The sequence below is a fragment of the Rutidosis leptorrhynchoides genome, chromosome 3 (assembly GCF_046630445.1).
Source record: "Rutidosis leptorrhynchoides isolate AG116_Rl617_1_P2 chromosome 3, CSIRO_AGI_Rlap_v1, whole genome shotgun sequence".
Taxonomy (NCBI): Eukaryota; Viridiplantae; Streptophyta; class Magnoliopsida; order Asterales; family Asteraceae; genus Rutidosis; species Rutidosis leptorrhynchoides.
The window spans coordinates 21,577,828-21,586,549 of NC_092335.1; positions in this window are offsets into that span (position 1 = coordinate 21,577,828).

Here is an 8,722-nt window from a genome sequence, read left to right on the forward strand (position 1 = left end):
GGGGAGTGTTATGATATTAAATTCAAAAAGGTGGATGACAATTTCATATGAATCCAAATGAGCATGATAAATGTACAGTAAATTATAGTATTATAAATACCCATGAGATGTAAACATTCGATACACTTCTTACTGAATATATTTCATATACTCACTTCTTTCATCTTTAATATCTATTAGTAGTCTGTAGTTCAAAATCAAGCTTAAAAGGTAGTCATAAATTCCTAAATCTTAACATCAAGATCTATTTTCAAACAGTATGTCCATATCTATTTGGTAATGACTAATGTCAATTCCTAAACTTTAAAGGCTAGTTTACTAACATTTAATGCGGTGATTCTATTATTTCCTCCGTCTCATTTTATGTGTCCAATAACTTTTCTCGTTGGATTTAACAAATGTTGGATGAATATATATATATATATATATATATATATATATATATATATATATATATAAAAGAAAGTATAGAACTAATGTGACAACTTCTTATCAATCCATGATAGCATGTAATTAATACAATTAATCTAATTATAATTACAAGTATATATATATATATATATATATATATATATATATATATATATATATATATATATATATATATATATATATATATATATATATATATGTGTGTGTGTGTGTGTGTGTGTGTGTCTGTGTGTATACGCGTGTATGTGTGCGTGTCACATCATAGAATTCAAAGTGAAAAGATTTTAAACTCAAATATTTTATTTTTATAAATAATCACTAAGCAAATATCTCATCATTTTAACCATATCAAGAAATATATATAAATATTATACGGAGTATATTATAATTACATTAATAAATTACATGGATCCTTTAAATTTTAATTAGTTGAGTGCCCTGCGCTTCGCTGCGGGTTTTGAACGATCATAAAGTTAAACATTTTAAGTATTCATAAGAAACATTATGTTAAGAGTATTAAGTGTAGATAAGATATGTTCAAACAAATGGTAAACTGTTGATAGCAAACTGACATGTTTCCCTTCATATTATGAACATCCACATCATTCATATCTTGTACGTTCACATCTTTCCTTACAGAACACAGTTACAGTAGTTCATGTAACAAAAATATATGTTTTTAAGAAAAGTTAGCAACGATGACATGTTTGTATCTTTGATTATGTGTAATACCTATGATGTGTAGGATATTGATGCCAACGTGCTGAAATTTGAAAATAAAGTTACGTCTGGTAGATTTGGTCATATTAAAGCTAAGATTCGTCATAAACTAAGCATATACACCTAAAACAATTTTGGTCCTTTCCCTGACTACAAAACAACAAAAATGGACACTTAAATTATATGCACCAAGACTAATTAGCAAATACACATGCACGTTTTTCTTTTTAAGAAATTGATTAGAACATGTTGTATCGAACACTTTGAGCTACTTTCTTATGAGTAAATGGGTTGAAATTGCCACTTATTGATCAAAGTGGTGTAAAAGTTCTCTTGAACTTACAGAGATATCAACATATGTTTAAACTTCATCACAACCACTTATGGAAATGACTTCATTACCATTGCTACCTTTCCATATCCATGATCGAGGTCGATGATCCTTCTATATATAATGCTCGCTCCTATGAAATTAAAATATAAAATCCAGGAACTTATGTAAATCATTTGCATGATACAAAATAATTAAAATAAGTGCCAGAATTTAGTGAAGAAAACATATATTAGAAAATTTAAAATTGTTCACAGAATTGTCTCAACTACAGTGTTTCACTTGATCAAAATATATCCTAACATTATCGATATACTCAGGTAGTGACTAAAATAAGAACTTGGATTCAAGTGTCAGTACTCAACATTTCTTAGAATATAAAGAAATTTCAATTTGTACTTAAAGTAAAAAAGTTGAATAATAAAGCTCATCATAAATACACTAATATGTGTTGCACATAATTAAAATAACACTAAGGTATTACCAAGAAATAACATAAATTACATACCATGTTTGCCAACAATCGATGTACAATGAGCAGCAGACACATCCAATACTCAAATAATGGCAATTGATTGAGTTGCAGTCGAAAACACTAAAGCTGAAATATGAAGCTCATCATAAACAAATTATTAAATTACATAAACTGTTGGGAAATTACGGTCTCACTAATTCCCACCACCCAGCCCAACAATAATAGTAAAGAAATAAGAACAATACACAACACAAGATTTAACGTGAAAACTCCAAAACATGAGAAAAACCACCGCCCCCCCCCCCCCCCCCCCCCAAAGAGAGAAATACACTATATCACAAATTGTTACAATGATATAGACGACTCTCTTAAGTCAACTACACTCTCCAAAATATTTAACTAATACAACTCTCAAACAAGGGTAAGAAAAAAAGAAATAATCAAATACTTAAAGTGTATTGATTGGTGCAAGTTGGAATGATGCCCATGACCTCCTTTAGTAACCAAGTCATCCATCTCCAACTTCTTCCTCCCACCGATGTGGGATAACATCCTTCACAAAGTAACCAAATCAATTTTTCTATTAAAAAACAAAACCAACAAATCTCTACCTTTTTGATAGAAAATGATAAACCATACTTAAGGATAACCGACGCAGATGCTTCCTCGACGACAACTTCAAGATCCTCATCTTCATGCCGTTGACATTATCTCCCAAGAGACAAAACTTGCATCCTCATCGAACATTGTCTAAACCGACAATCATTGTCATAACAGACAATCATAACTCTAAACAGAATTACCATACTCCGCCGTAAGAGTATAACCACTTAGAAGATCCCATTCTAAGAATTTCACCTCGGCACATGTTGAATAACCAGCTGAACATTTACGGTGCAACTTCCCCGTTTGGCTTTCCCGGAAGTTCCATCAGCTTCAACATCAGTTTTCACCACACAACCTGCACCAATGCCAAACCAGTGCCCATGTGCAATTGTGGAACCGCTAACAAACATCCTTTTCCATGGTGGCGCGGACACACCATGAGGATGACGTGACTTCAGAGGAATTCGTCACTCTACGTAACAACGGAAACATCATTAGCGCCTTTGGAGCCATTTGCCGAATTAGCTCCACCTGGACAATTAACCCTTACATGCCTAGTCTTCCCGCACCTCCAGCATACCAGATTCTTCCCGGAGTTTCTCTTCCACCTATCCGAACACAACAGTACCGTACTTTCTGATGACGAGACCCCGTTACCTTCCAGTCTTTTCTCCTCAGATAGGAGCTTGCTAGTAACGTCTTCAAACTTCAGAGTTTCTTTCCCATACATCAAAATAGGTTTCATGTGCTCATAGGATGATGACAAAGATAATATTAGCCTCAAAGCTTTATCTTCATCTTCCATTTTAACTCCAATAGCCTCAAGTTCCGAAACAATACCGTTAAGAATACTTAGATGATCTGAAATCTTTGAACTCCCATCCATACGCAGAGTATGAAATTGTTCTTTAAGACACAACCGATTTGAGATGCCCTTACCCTGGTACAACTGCTCTAGTTTAACCCAAAGCTCCTTTGCCGTTGATAACCCGTGCACATTTGCAAGTACGTTCTTTGCAAGACACAAACGAATAGCACTTGCTGCCCTCAAATCCATATCATCCCATTCTTCTTCATCGAAATTACTGCTAGAATCACGGCCAGGAACAAGGGTGGGTTTACCCTTCAAAGCCTTGTGTAAACCAGACTGAATCAACACATCCTTGACTTGAACCTGCCATAAGCCAAAATTGATCCTACCATCAAATTTCTCTACATCAAACCTCATTGGACTGAACTTCGACATCGTATCCGTATCCTATAAACAATACTTTCTCTGATTTTGCTCACGTTTCAACTGACCGACAGATGTAGTGGAGTGGCGCACAGGATCTGTTAAATTGGAAAATCCAACACCCGGTCCACTACAAATTCTAGACACCACTTACTCCGAATCAGAAAAAATATTGTCTAACCAGATTCCCTATACGATCAATAGAACTCGTTTCTGATGTGGACGATCCACTCCCGTGGCAACTACAGAGCATAATCCAACTTCTATAACCGAGACCCCCCCCCCCCCCGGTCAAACCTGACGCTCTGATACCAGTTGTTGGGAAATTACGGTCTCACTAATTCCCACCACCCAGCCCAACAATAATAGTAAAGAAATAAGAACAATACACAACACAAGATTTAACGTGGAAACTCCAAAACATGATAAAAACCACCGGCCCCCCAAAGAGAGAAATACACTATATCACAAATTGTTACAATGATATAGACGACCCTCTTTAGTCAACTACACTCTTCAAAATATTTAACTAATACAACTCTCAAACAATGGTAAGAAAGAAAGAAATAATCAAATACTTAAAGTGTGTTGATTGGTGCAAGTTGGAATGATGTCCATGACCTCCTTTTATAACCAAGTCATCCATCTCCAACTTCTTCCTCCCACCAATGTGGGATAACATCCTTCACAAACTAAACAAATCAATTTTTCTATTAAAAAACAAAACCAACATAAACAACTAAAAGAACATAAAAAAACATTACAAGAAAACTTTATAAATTGTAATTGTTAATAGCTTTATGCAATAACGACTTCATATGAACGATATTTTGTTTTCACCAAACGATTATTATATATGGCTCTAGACAATAACTAATGAAATCTACCAATAAGATACAATATTAATATGACTGTAGTCAATAACTAAAAATATTTATAATTAAATGACCTTAAGAGTGCTTTCTATTGTTTTACATGCTATAATTAAGAAGTCTTAGGTTCCATGTTTTGCCCATGTTGCTGCTTCCCTAACTCCAAATCAATGTTATCACATTCAACCTAAAGTGATCCACTTATATAGAACAACTGAAATATTGGCTATAAAGAAACTCTTAAGCCCATCCGTTTTTAGTCATTAATCTCCCTTCCAATTTAATTATGAATTTGACTAACGACGCTATTAGAACTATTGTTGGCATTAAATAATTATATTTTTCAGTTATAAATGACTTCTAATGTGATGGTTAACACTAAAACACAATAGATAGATATTTCTAAGATAAGATATCTTTCAAGTTTTACAAACTCGACCTAAAAGCCATTTAGCTGCAAATGTGCATTGTCAATGGAGTGTCTTAAACCTAAAAAGATATAATGAAAGTTTTTTTCATTTAAGCATTTCATCAAACACATGGTGATCATAATGAACTATACAACTTGAAATCACTATCACTGCAAGAACAACAACATAGGGTTGGTGATCGGTATGGTTGTCTTCTAGGGTTCCTGGACTGAACTTGATATAAGTAATTGTGAGGAGGAGAAAGCTCTAGAAAACATGAGTATCGGGTGAGAGTAACAGTATAACAGTAAAAGGAGGTGTTTCTAGCCAATATGATTGCAAGTTATTTACATGAATTAGTATTAGTATATATTATAATACACATAATATCAATCATATTATACGGAGTATATTAACTAACTGAATATATTATAATCTACGGAGTATATTAACTAACTGAATATATTATAATCGTAATATATATCCTATTCATTTAATTTATTTTTTTATGAAACCTTTTCATTTAATTTTAATAACACAATATAACACAATTATCTTTTAAACGTCCGTTCAACGTACAAGCTCAGGACTATATTTTTTTTTTATCTATAAACGCAATTAATTTTTGCACGGTTATTTTACTCACCCGTACAATGCACGGGCTCTAAATAATATATGTAAAACATTGATTTGTACACCTATAAATACGGTATAAATACTCGTATGATTTAACACGTTATGATGTACAATAATGTACATGTATTTTGTGGTATACAATATATGATCGCCATTTATGTCGATAAACTTTTACTACTCCGTATATATTATTGTGTGAACGTATTTGTTTCTTTTAAAACCTCGTCACACATGTTATGATTCCCTTTATTTTCGAGACACTCAAATGAGTCCCCAAGTAGCTAAAAAGAAGCCCACGGTTCATCACTTCGATTCCAAATAAAGTACCTAAAGTCCTAAACCCATGTGGTTTTTGCCTCCCTTTCTTGAAGCGTCTCTAACATTAGATGACTATAAAAAATGAGATGTTAATTGTAGCATCTTTGACTCTTACAGTTTTTTTTGAAAAAAAGAAAAATTACACAAGTTACACTAATTTATTCACCTATATTTTCAACTTCTACCATAAACTCAAAACTACAATCTCTTTGTTGGAGTGTAGAGGGTTTCTACATACCGCTAAGTCAATGACTCTAATACAATTTTGCAACTTCATATAAACATATTTGATTAGTAAAATATGTTTATATGTGTTAGGATTTATTGGACCCAAACAAGACGTATGATTTAATCTAATCACACACTCACGAACGACAAACGAATTAGCTAAAGCAATAAACGACATAAGGATTTAACGTGGTTATATCCCAACTCCAAACACGCAGAAGGGTTTACTCCACGGGCATAGAATTTTTATTATTATTTTTGTGCACACTTTACAGGTTACATTAGGGTTGTATTTATAGAATAAATGATAAAAGTAAACTAAATCTTTCGACTTGGCCTGCAAGCTGACGAATGTTCTAGAATGTTCCTTCACTTGCTTCGTTTAAATCTTCAACACTCAACAGATCTCCCACTTTGAAGATCTTGAACGAACCCATACCAGATTACCTGTCTCGACTTCGTTAAACCTACCAATCTATACCGCCAAGAAAGCTTCTTGGGACACGCTCATTCTAACCAACAAGTTAGCAGCTTTCGATAAAGAGTACTTTAACTACACTTGCCAAAACGTAATCAACTTCACCTGTCAATTGTGTTAGACACCCACAACAACTCTAGATCACCCGATTATGGAACTCCATTTGAACAGCGCCGAATAAACACCCGGGACACGCCGCACTTCCACGCCATGGGAAGGAAGACTTTCGACACTCAAATAGCTGAGTAATAATCTGATCTTCGTTCCTAGCTTGGGTCATCTCTCGATTTCTGCGCCACCATTGAAGTGTGCGAGACTTCAATCACAGGATTTTAAACAAGAGACAAAACATATCGCACAACCATCTCTACAACTCCCACTAGTCGTCCAACTCCCACTTACCAGATACTTTCGTCAGTTCTCAAACTCACTCCGAGTTCCCTACACTCTCAATAATATCTTGAAAGCTTCAAGTTCCAGGACTTACAAGATTATCCACTCCATCAATCACCTAAGAACTTCTAATTGGTAACCCCGAATGAAAAAGCTCGTTTGTTGAACCAAACATCACCCAAAACCGAGCCACAGTCGAACACGTCCTTTTCGACAACTTCAAACCAATTTCTTTAGTGAGAGAAGCTCTAACCCTGCCCACATATTCCATATACTATAGAATATTCGACTAAATACATTAGTCGACTTGTTCAATAATTCAATGTTGGACTTTAGTTTGCAATCCATCAAACCTCCCCTCAAACCTAAGTTCAACTAGGTCTTCCCTCCAATGATAGTCCAGATCTAACGTAATATAGTACCTGCCGCAACCTCGGAACACAACCTGACTGAGACCACATCAAGTCGACTTACGGTACAAGGCTCCAAGATCGACTCATCCATTGAGGGTACATAATTACGTGCGCCAAGTACGGGGTGCACCAACCATCGACATGCTGCAATTGTCACGTTGTGCTATCCACACATCCAGACTACAACCCGCGAGTTCTTCGCGATCAACTAAGTCTGTAAATCTCGATCCATGTTGTACAAACCCTAGATCCATCATTTGTTCATGCTTTCAACTCGTCATCGCTCCCACTCGAAAACCATGAGCTCTGATACCACTTGTTAGGATTTATTGGACCCAAACAGGACGTATGATTTAATCTAATCACACACTCACGAACGACAAATGAATTAGCTAAAGCAATAAACGACACAAGGATTTAACGTGGTTATATCCCAACTCCAAACACGGAGAAGGGTTTACTCCACGGGCGCAAACCAGAGAATTTTTCGTATTATTTTTGTGCACACTTTACAGGTTACATTAGGGTTGTATTTATAGACTAAACGATAAAAGGAAACTAACTCTTTCGACTTGGCCTGCAAGCTGACGAATGTTCTAGAATGTTCCTTCACTTGCTTCGTTTAAATCTTCAACACTCAACAATATGAAATCGATACTAAGTAGTCTCTCGTTGTACGTTTTCTCCCTATCCCGCGCATCTAGGGATGACAATTGATCGGATATGGATCGGATGATGTCATATCCACATCCATATCCATTTTTATCCGTATCCATATCCATATCCATTTAATTTCAGTTCATCCGTCTATATCCTTATTCGATGGATTAAGCGTATTAATGGATATCCGTTGGATATCAAATAAAATATTAATTTAACGAAGATTTTATCAATTTAATATAGATTGTAATAAATGTAAATATTTAATCTTTATGGTTTTGATTTGTTACACATGTGTTGATCGTAATTTTTCGTCGATTGTGAATTTAGTTGAGCAAAATATGTTATAATATAAGAAAATATACGTTTAAACTAATCTAAATATGTAACTTTGAATATTGTTAGTAATTTAATAATTATGACTATCGAAACCCTTATTTTTGTTGATAATTTAAGAATTTGTAGGTTATATGTATAAGTATATCGATATGTAGATGTATATGCATAATTTTAGTA